The sequence below is a fragment of the Helicoverpa zea genome, chromosome 6, assembly GCF_022581195.2.
Source record: "Helicoverpa zea isolate HzStark_Cry1AcR chromosome 6, ilHelZeax1.1, whole genome shotgun sequence".
NCBI lineage: Eukaryota > Metazoa > Arthropoda > Insecta > Lepidoptera > Noctuidae > Helicoverpa > Helicoverpa zea.
This window is the reverse complement of record NC_061457.1, coordinates 3567144-3577954: the sequence shown is the minus strand read 5'-3', so window position 1 is coordinate 3577954 and position 10811 is coordinate 3567144. Positions and strand designations below refer to the sequence as shown.

The window sequence follows — 10811 nt, the reverse complement described above, 5'->3', positions numbered from 1 at the left end:
TAGTTTAATCACAGTAAAGATGCAGCAATTGTAGTAAATATTATTTACTTAAAGGATTTTACAGACTGAAGCATAATAAATAAATATAAATCAGTAGTGTCAATTAATCAGAAGAAAATATAACTCAGTAGTGTCAGTAATCTGAGTAGCCAGATCAGATATGTTCTTTTTGAAAGATTTCATTTTAATTTGGAATCCACCACTTGATGCTGAGACCAGTTTTCTCAACCATTAAAAATAACCCGAAGTGCTTAAAGATATGTATACTAGAATCAAATAAATACAAAATAAAGAAATTTCGGCTTTGAAATCTGAATCGAAAGCAGTCTATATATTATTAACTTAATAAATGAATATGGCAATTGGGTCAATAAGAGATAGGTTTGAGTTGGAACAAAACAACATTAGTTATACATAAAATTGTCTGATACTACACAGGAGCTATACCATCAGAATACATTATACCATACTGAAAAAGAAGTATGTGAGACAGTTAAAGAATAAAAGACTAGGCAATTAATAAGTAATTTGTCCTAGCCCATTAAAAAGTTGAATGCATACCAGGGCACTCAGTAAAACATATAGATTATTATAAATAAACTGAACCTGAACTTTTATGGATGGTGGTAACGATACGAGTTAACATTTCTCTCTATACTCTCTTTATGACAGGAAATCTTGTAATTTCCTGGGAGGTAAGACATTTTATTCTGAGACTAAATTTCAGCACATATTGTATGTTAGACCTTCTCTCACAGAAAATTACATGTACAGTTTATGATGATTTTCTTGATTGATGTTGTGAGTCTATTCTGACCACTTATAAAATAGGAACCAAGATTGTGGAGGATCAGAGGAGTGAATTCAGTGGGGTGTCAACAACATCTTTAACAAGTCAGTAAGTACAACCACAAGTGTTTTACAGTCAACAACTAAGAAAGAGCATTGCTTAGTATCTATTAGTTTTGAACCATTAATTGAAAAAAAAACTGACTGATAAAGAACAATTTATATGGTGATTGGAACTTATATTTAAAGATGATGACATCTGGTTATGTTTATATTCATATATATTTATTTGCATTCCATAATGTTACAATAGATGTTGAAGAGGCTTAAAACTAAGTAGGTACCATTATAGGCCCTGTTAGGGCACAGCTAAAGAAGGCAATACTTTAAGGCACCATAAATAAAGAACCATGAGTTAAACTAGGCTCAGGGGTACTTTGTTGTCACTTTGTTTGTATTAAAATTGTTTCTACGGCACCACCTTCAATTCTGCTTTCGTATCCCTCATCAGGGATATAGTTCCGAAGGAGCAGAAAGCTTTTCCACTCACGCTTTACAACTTGTAGAGTTATAATTTGATTAAATGGTATTAACTAAAAAGAAAAGCTTAAATTGAGAAGTGTAGTGATTTTAATGAATTGTTAATTAATAAAACAATACCAGACGAAGAAAATTGAATGAATAAATTAAAGATTTGTACAATTTTTACCTTGATTAACTGTTATTAATTCTTACGAGCCTCTGTATTGAGATGTGAAATGAATTGAAAGATTCATACTAATTCAGTTTGGTTGTATTGTTGAATTATTGAAATAAGACTACATAAATAAACTTTTGATAAGTTCATAGGTTGGAAGGTATGCACTATGTACTGTTTTAGCTGGTTCTATTGTTTGTTGCTGAAAACAAACGACTCGAGGAAGAAAATGGATATTATGTATTTATATATTTTAACCACTACAATAAGGGATTAACAGAAACAATTGTAATGTTGTAACAATTGTATGGTCTGATTGAGTTTGATTGTGTTGTTAAATAATAATAATAGAAGACATGTATTGATTTAGTTCAACCATAGGCATTGCTCTAATACAAATAAGAGATGGACAGAGAAAAATGTAATTACTTGTACATTTCTCATTTTATTATGTTGTTAATTATTAAAAACTAGCGACTGGAATGCTAATAAAGAATTGAGTATTGAATAGACAAGATATATTGTACTAGTTTTGAGATAACGAATATAAATAAGAGATGGGCAGAGAAACTGACTAAAGAATTTGTATTAGCTACTTTGATCATATTGATGATTAATGGATACTAAACGAGATAAAATATGTATACATATATATTGTAGTCAGAGATAGAAGATGTAATAAATTGAGAGATTTGTATATTGTCCAGTTTGAGGACATTGACAATTACGAGTCATTTATGATTCTGAATTTAATACACGAAGGAATTGTGTAAGGACGGTTTTGTGTAAGGAGCCGCTTGTGATAATATTATTAATCAATATTTATAGAGATCTTCATTGACACATACCTACTTAAAAAGCTGTGTATATTTATCATAGCTCTCAATTCTTCGAAACTAAGTCCTTAAAAAATAAATTGTATATATTGTGCCAATAAAGTGTAATTGTGAAGTATATAAAATAAGACAGGATATTAAGCAATTGTATATTGTATTGAAGATCAATACAAGTGTAGTGACGCAGTTTATGAATCTAAGGCTGGATATTAAGAAATTGTATATTGTATTGTTAATGTACAGTAGTCCAGCGGGCCTAGCATGGCGATTCTATCTCTATTCTACCAAGAAACGACAAAGCTCTTTCTTTCCCACTCGACATGTCTTCTACCCGAGCATGGCGCGAGCTGTAGACTCGCGTTTCTATCAAGAGAAAGACTTTCCATAGCAACGGATAAGTAGCTAGTGATGGGTCGTTCTGCGATGAATTTACGTTTAGTTAGCCAAAAAAATGTGTCAATGCACTATTTTTCACGCATGAACCTATACATAAACTCACGTAACTCAAAGCAACAACAAAACGTATTCATCGAACTTATTTCTTATCTGTGGAACTAAAATGGTTGATGTTTGTTTGTTAATTTGTTTACAAAAAACGATTCTTGTTGTTGATTTTACATATTAATTTAAGTTGTTGATTTTTAATATTGGTGACTACTGCGGCAAGGAAAAAGTAAGTAGATTTTGTGATTAAATAAATAAAGTACTGATTATTCCAATAGTTGTGTGTAATTAATCTAAACGAACAATAATTAATTATCCATACATACGATGAAAAGAACAAAGGAAAATAACATAATAATCTCAATAAATGGTGATCGGTGGCCTTTGATTATATATATGTCTAGATGGAGTGTCACCATACAATCCCAACAAAGAAGCAGAGACAAAATTGTTATGCATGTGTGCGTGTAGGTGTCATTTTACCCTGCGCGTTGACGTAAATAATGATACCAGTTTCTACGATTCTCCCATAAATAATGAAAAAAAAATAGACTAATTAAATAAGTTTGTATACATAGTGTTATTCGGTTTAACTATAACTTTTTAGAAAATTGAACCTTGCTTGGCACTGCTCCTTTTGTTCGGCGCCCTATCTTGTCGACAGTACTCATGTCCTTGCTGCGTAAGTGATCGGAACACACTACGGTATTTTTTGTTGGTGTCCACATCGCATCTCATCTCATCTCCGCGGCTTTTTTTAATGCAGTCTATCCACTGGCTCCTAACAATAGGATTACTAGGAATTCTATTAAAAAATGATGTTACGTTGATGACCATAATTTACTAATCAAATAATAGTACCTAGATAATATTTTGGAGAAACAGAAAATGTCTATCCGAGCAATAAAAACGGAAATTAAATCTACGATTTGATACTATTGATTAGTGTCACCTATTATTGTTTTGCGCAATGCTTAAAAAATATCCTTTATACATAACATAAACACGTGAAGTTGGGAAAATGAAAAACCGAAACTGGCAACACTGATACAATATGGCGTGATTTAGTAAACATAATTACAAAAAACAAATATTTATTTCTGGGTCAGTTACCCATGATAGGTTATGTTATTGGCACTTTTTAGCCTTCCTTTATAATTCCGGCAGACTTTAATTGCACATGTCGTCATTTTACCTCTGTTATTTGTATTTTAGTTAGCGCGCGTAATACGTTTTGACAGTTAAGCGGCACGATCTGTTCTGATTGACAGGAAAGCTAATGTCGATGAACAGTACATTGACATTTTTTTCCACGCTTGCGCGCACTCGACGCTACATCTAGACATATATATAATCAAAGTCGGTGGCATTGTCTGATGAACACTTTGCCATGCACAGTTCAATGTGTTCCTCACTGTTATCTTGCTTCCCTATATTATTGCCCGAAGTGTTTTTACTTTCGCCGTTACAAAAACTGTTTATTTACAGCGTACGAAGTCCCATCCAATAAACAGAGAAGATAATATCGCGATCCATTGAGAAAAGAAGGCCACGATAAAGAAGAATGGGTCAGTATTCAAAAGCTGCTGAAAAAATATGGAAAAAGAACGAGTTCTTGGCATACAATGCTGACACGAGAAATATTCTATTATAGTAAGTGTCTTTAAATAATATTCATTTACTAGTAATAGTTCCCCAGACTTGTTGGCTTCATTCTAGCAAAACTCTCATGCTTTGTTTTCAAAATATAATTATGGCAATAATAATTATAGTACCTATTTGTTGCTTGTGTGATATAATATAAGCAACAACTCTTAAGATAAAAAATAAAATGAGACAATCTTTTACACAGAGGTAAAGGTTTATTTACATAAAATTAAGGCTACAGATAAAGTCATTTATTCAAAATAGGCTGAAAATCAGCAGCAGAAGCGGTGGAACAAACTCCCCAGCAACTCAATTCTGTCTGTATGGTTTGAAGAACTGTTGATATACAAAGATATTCATAATAGTTGCTCTTCTGTGAGTTGCAGCTTGTAGTAAGCTACCACTAAGGTCATTAGTGTGTCTCTCTCTCTCTGCCTTTCCTCGGGAAGAGTTGTAGCTTGTAGCATAGGCACCCTGCAAAAAGAAATAACTGTGTTTGGTAAAGAGTTTTTACAGTATTATAAAAGAATAACATACTGATACTGATACATTATCAGCATTATTATTGGTGTCATGAGCCAAGACCCTAATGCATAACTAGAATCCCCTGAAAATGAATGATAATTTAATTTTGTGTTCTTGTTTCAGATTACAAAAAAAGGATGCTAAATGACAGCTGGGCCTTCAGTTTACAAATTATAAATTATTGAAATTATATTATTTAATAAAGAATGTGAATATTAAAATCATAATGGTTGTTTATTTAAAATGTGCCGTGCCGTATTTTAAATATGCCGTGGGACGCCGGCTTAGAATTGCGCTCCCCCCAAATCATCCCGTGGGTGTCGTAAGAGGCGACTAAGGGAAAACCGGAGGTCGGGCAGCAGCGCCCTCCGCGAACTGTACACGCTCACTGCGATCGCCAACCCGCCTGCCAAGCGTGGCGATTAAAGGCAAATACCCCCCCAAATGATATTCACAGAAACCAGGCCCCCAGTCCCCGGCAGCTCCGCTATCCCTGGCGCGGGTAGCGGTCAAGGTAACGGCGGAGCAGGGGGTGCTAAGAATCTCCGGAAGAGATCCGGCTACCCACCCCCACGACGACTGGCCCTGGTAACACACAACATACGCACATTGAGGACTGACGAAAGGATCTGCGAGCTGGAAGAGGAGTTGAGCAAGCTACATTGGGACATCATAGGGTTATGCGAAGTCCGTAGAGAGGGAGAGGACACCGTAACCCTGAAGTCTGGTAACTTGCTCTACTACCGGGAGGGCGACCAAAAGTCCCAAGGTGGTGTCGGGTTTCTCGTTCACAAGTCCCTCGTAAACAACATAATAACCATCGACAGTGTGTCGAACAGGGTGATATACCTAATACTCAGAATATCTGAAAGATATTCGCTGAAGGTCATTCAGGTATATGCACCGACCTCGTCACACTGCGATGATGAGGTGGAGACTATGTATGAGGACGTAAGTAGGGCCATGCATAGTTCCAAAACCCACTTCACTGTTGTTATGGGGGACTTTAACGCTAGGTTGGGCAAGAAAAGCGGTGATGAGTTGAGAGTGGGGCAATTTGGGTATGGGCAACGGAACCCTAGGGGACAGAGGCTGGCCGACTTTCTGGAGAAAGAGGAACTCTTTATGATGAACTCTTTCTTCCAGAAGCCGCCTCACAGGAAATGGACCTGGTTAAGTCCCGATGGTTTCACGAGAAACGAGATAGACTTCTTCATGACCGACAAGAAACGGATATTCAGTGATGTCTCTGTGATCAACAGGGTTAAAACCGGTAGCGATCACCGAATCGTAAGAGCCTCACTGAATATCAATGTTAAACTTGAAAGGTCCAGTCTGATGAAGTCTACGCTCCGACCTACTCGGTCCCATATTCAAAACCCGGAAAGCTTTCAACTCGAGCTCTCTAATCGCTTTGCTTGCCTCGAGAACTTAGTGTCAGTGGACGAGATCAACGACGGGCTAGTGGAAACTGTCCGCACGGTAGGGTCTAAGTTTTTTAGACCCTGCCGTAAAGATAGACCTCATAAACTGACCGACCAAACCTTAAACCTCATGGCTGAACGACGCTTGCTACAGTTGCAGTCTTCCCACGACGCGAAGTCATACAGGCAGCTCAATAGACGCATATCCAAGTCCTTGCGACACGATCTGCGTCTCTTTAATACGAACCGTGTTAAAGAGACCATACAGCGAAACCAAGGCTCCAAAGTGTTCGCAAAGGACAAGTCTATTGGGCAAAGCCAGATGACTAAGCTGAAACGGGAGGATGGCAGCATAGCGTCGACCAAGGCAGAGGTTTTAGGCGAGATCGAGAGGTTCTATGGACAGTTATACACTTCGGTCGCAAAGCCCGTTGACAGCTTGGCAGGAGATCCAAGAGCCAAGCTGTCCCGACATTATACCGAAGATATCCCGGACATCAGTCTGTACGAGATTAGGATGGCCCTGAAGCAGCTTAAGAACAACAAGGCGCCGGGTGAGGACGGAATCACCTCAGAGCTTCTGAGAGCGGGTGGAACACCGGTACTTAAAGTCCTCCAGAAGCTCTTTAACTCCGTCCTGTCCGAGGGCAAAACGCCTGAAGCATGGAGCAGGGGTGGGGTGGTGTTGTTCTTCAAAAAAGGTGACAACTGCCTATTGAAGAACTACAGACCCATCACACTTCTAAGCCATGTTTATAAGCTGTTTTCAAGGGTTATCACGAACCGTCTCGAACACAGGCAGTCATCAAGACTTCCAGCCTCCCGAACAAGCCGGTTTCCGAAGAGGCTTTAGTACCATAGACCACATCCATACGCTGCGGCAAGTTATACAGAAGACCGAGGAGTATAACTTGCCATTATGCTTAGCGTTTGTGGATTATGAGAAAGCCTTCGATTCGGTGGAAACATGGGCGGTACTTGAGTCACTCCAGCGATGCCATATTGACTATCGGTACATCGAGGTGCTGAAGTGTTTGTATAATAACGCCACCATGTCGGTCCGAGTACAGGAGCATAGCACGAAGCCGATTCCATTGAGAAGAGGCGTAAGACAGGGGGACGTTATCTCCCCGAAACTGTTTACCGCCGCAATGGAAGACGCCTTCAAGCTCCTGGAATGGCAAGGACTTGGCATCAACATCAACGGCGAATACATCACTCACCTTCGGTTTGCCGACGACATCGTAGTCATGGCAAAGTCGATGGAGGAACTCAGTATGATGCTCGAGGGCCTCGACCGAGTTTCACAACGGGTGGGCCTGAAAATGAACATGGACAAGACGAAAATTATGTCAAATGTCCATGTTCAGCCCACCCCAGTCTCTGTTGGAAGCTCGGTACTCGAAGTTGTTGACTCATATATCTACCTAGGACAAGTAGTCCAATTAGGTAGGTCCAACTTCGAGAAAGAGGTCAACCGCCGAATCCAACTCGGCTGGGCAGCGTTCGGGAAACTACGCAATGTCTTTTCGTCCGACATACCTCAGTGCCTCAAGACGAAAGTCTTCAACCAATGTGTGTTACCAGTGATGACTTACGGCACCGAAACGTGGTCTCTCACTATCGGCCTCATCTCAAAGCTCAAAGTCGCTCAACGAGCTATGGAGAGGGCTATGCTCGGAGTTTCTCTACGTGATCGAATCCGAAACGAGGAGATCCGTAGACGAACCAAAGTCACCGATATAGCCCACCGGATTAGCAAGTTGAAGTGGCAATGGGCAGGCCATATTGCTCGCAGAGCAGATGGCAGATGGGGCCGAAAAGTGCTGGAGTGGAGACCACGGACTAGCAAGCGCAGCGTAGGACGTCCACCAACGAGGTGGACAGACGACCTTATAAAGGTCGCCGGAAGACGCTGGATGCAGGTCGCTTCCAACAGGTATCTGTGGAGATCAAAGGGGGAGGCCTATGTTCAGCAGTGGACGTCCTATGGCTGAGATGATGATGATGATGATGATTTAAAATGTAATTTTTTTCTTAGCAGATAAAACTGTCCAATTCTAGAGTCATATAGCCTGCGCAGTTCGTTCTTAATGAGAGAACTATTGAAAATTGATTGTTTATGAACTCTGTCACGATAATTGGCATTTATGTTCAGTATTTTGCACTCAGTATCTACAATCTGAAATAGAGGTCATATCTAATATTAGGTATACTAACCTTGTATTCATTGCAAAAACAAATTGTTTAAAAAATTTGCTAACAGTGGTTAGTAATGTTGTTAATGACCTAAGCAGGACCCGAGCAAAGAACCTGCAACAATTAGACTTTGTTAAATATTTTTCTTCTGTTTAATCATTTTCTTGCAATGAAGGGCAATACCTACATAATAGACAAAATAATCTTAGAAACAATAATAAATGAAGTGAATAGATTTTTCTATATTTAAACCTTATCTATAAGGACGAAAACTTTGTCATATTTTTGGTTGATAACAATTGGAAAGCACAACAAAATAAAATAGACTGTAGGTACTTACATTGACAAGAACAGGCAGACCCTGAGATATAGGAGACAGATTCCTGGCACAAATACTGCACCATCTCTGCACATTTACGTTTTCGATGTCGAGAGGCTTAACACTCGTATAGCTCGTTCTTTGAGCTTTACACTGATTCTTCTCAGCATAAATACTGACCACATGACGACGGTAGGACCCCGAAATACTTTGTAAATGCTATTTGAGAACTTAAAATTATAATAATATTCTTGTCTACTCTTGTCTAGGTCCGATGAGATGTAGAGTATTTGACATTTCATATAGAAAGTTATATCTACTCCCAAATGTCAAAAGTAGATAAAATATAGTCGTCATGCTCGACGCGATAGACACATGTCGATGAAGAAAAGAAACATTTCTCTTCTCGATGTCAAACATCGCCATGCTCGGATCGATAGAAATCTTTCTTCAATCTGTCATTTTGTCGATTCTCCGGTAGACAAAAGCTGTTTCTATGGCGGTCATGCTAGGCCCGCAGGTACTGGATAGAAAGAAGTTGTTTACTGTAATGAGAATTATATAAGCAGAAGCAATGTGTAAATACTGATTTGCACTTTCAATTATGATAGTGATAAATTTTAATGTGTTAATAAGGAACATAAGTTCAGAGACTTTGTATAATAGAAGTTTTCTATTGAAATGAGAAATGATATAAGTATTTTGATGCCAATATGGTGATGTTGACTTGTACTGCTTGAATTTGAATGAGGTACACAAATCCAGAGACTGGATACATAGGATTCTTTATTTAATGATTGATGATATAAGTATGTTGTCGTCGATATGTTCATATTGACTTGTAATATTGAAATTTGAATGTATTGATAAAGTATGTGTAAGATAAGAACCGAGACTGGATATAAGGAATTGTTTATTTGATGGGGAACTATATAAATGAATTCATGTCAATATGTTGATTTTGACTTGTATTGCTTGAATTTGAATGTATTGGTAAGGTACCTACACAAGTCCGGAGACTGGATATAGAGAATTGTTTATTTAATGGGGAATGATAAAAGTATATTGATGTCAAAATGTTGATGTTGACTTGTAATCGTTGAATTTGAATGTATTTATAAAGAAATAAACCCAGAGACTGGATATAAAACATGTCGATTATTGAAATAGGAAATGACATAAGTATATAGATGCCAATATGTTGATGTTGACTTGAAATGGTTGAATTTGAATGTATTTATAAAGAATATAGATCCAGAGACTGGATATAAATAAAGTTGATTATTGAAATAGGATATGATATAAGTATATAGATGCCAATATGTTGATGTTTACTTGTAATGGTTGAATTTGAATGTATTTATAAAGAAATAAATCCAAAGACTGGATATAAAACAAGTCGATTATTGAAATAGGAAAATATATAAGTATATAGATGCCAATATGTTGATGTTGACTTGTCATGGTTAAATTTGAATGTATTGATAAGGTACATAAGTCGAGAGACTTGATAGAAGGATCTTGATGTCAATTTGTTAACATGACTAGAAGGCGTAGATAGCTCCAAATAGGAGTGAATTCCTCGTTGCAGTCACAGTGATAGTAAGATTAACTTACTCTGTTAAACTTGAATGTTTTGATAAAGTATACAAGTCCAAATACTAGACGTGAAGTTGTTTACCGTAGTAAGAATTTGTACAAGTATATGGTTGCCAATTTGTTAAAATGGCAATGTACACAAGTCACAGTTTGGATTCAAAATGAAATGAAATGAAAATATTCGCAGAAATTGTTTATCGTAGTGAGAGTTTATGCAATTATATTGTTGACGATTTGTTAGCATGGCTGGAAGGCGTGGATGGCTCCAGTTGGAGTGAAGGCCACGATGCAGTCATAGTTAGAGATGGCTGGAAGGCGTGGATGGCTCCAGT

The 10811-nt window shown here is 37.7% G+C and overlaps 1 long non-coding RNA gene across 1 annotated transcript; it reads left to right on the top strand.

Moving 5' to 3' along the window:
- Nucleotides 1-2935: 2935 nt before the first annotated feature.
- Nucleotides 2936-4417, top strand: LOC124631481. The gene is made up of 2 exons (XR_006984510.1): nt 2936-2995; nt 4255-4417. It is a non-coding gene; the product is annotated as an uncharacterized LOC124631481 (long non-coding RNA).
- The last annotated feature ends 6394 nt before the right edge of the window (nt 4418-10811 follow it).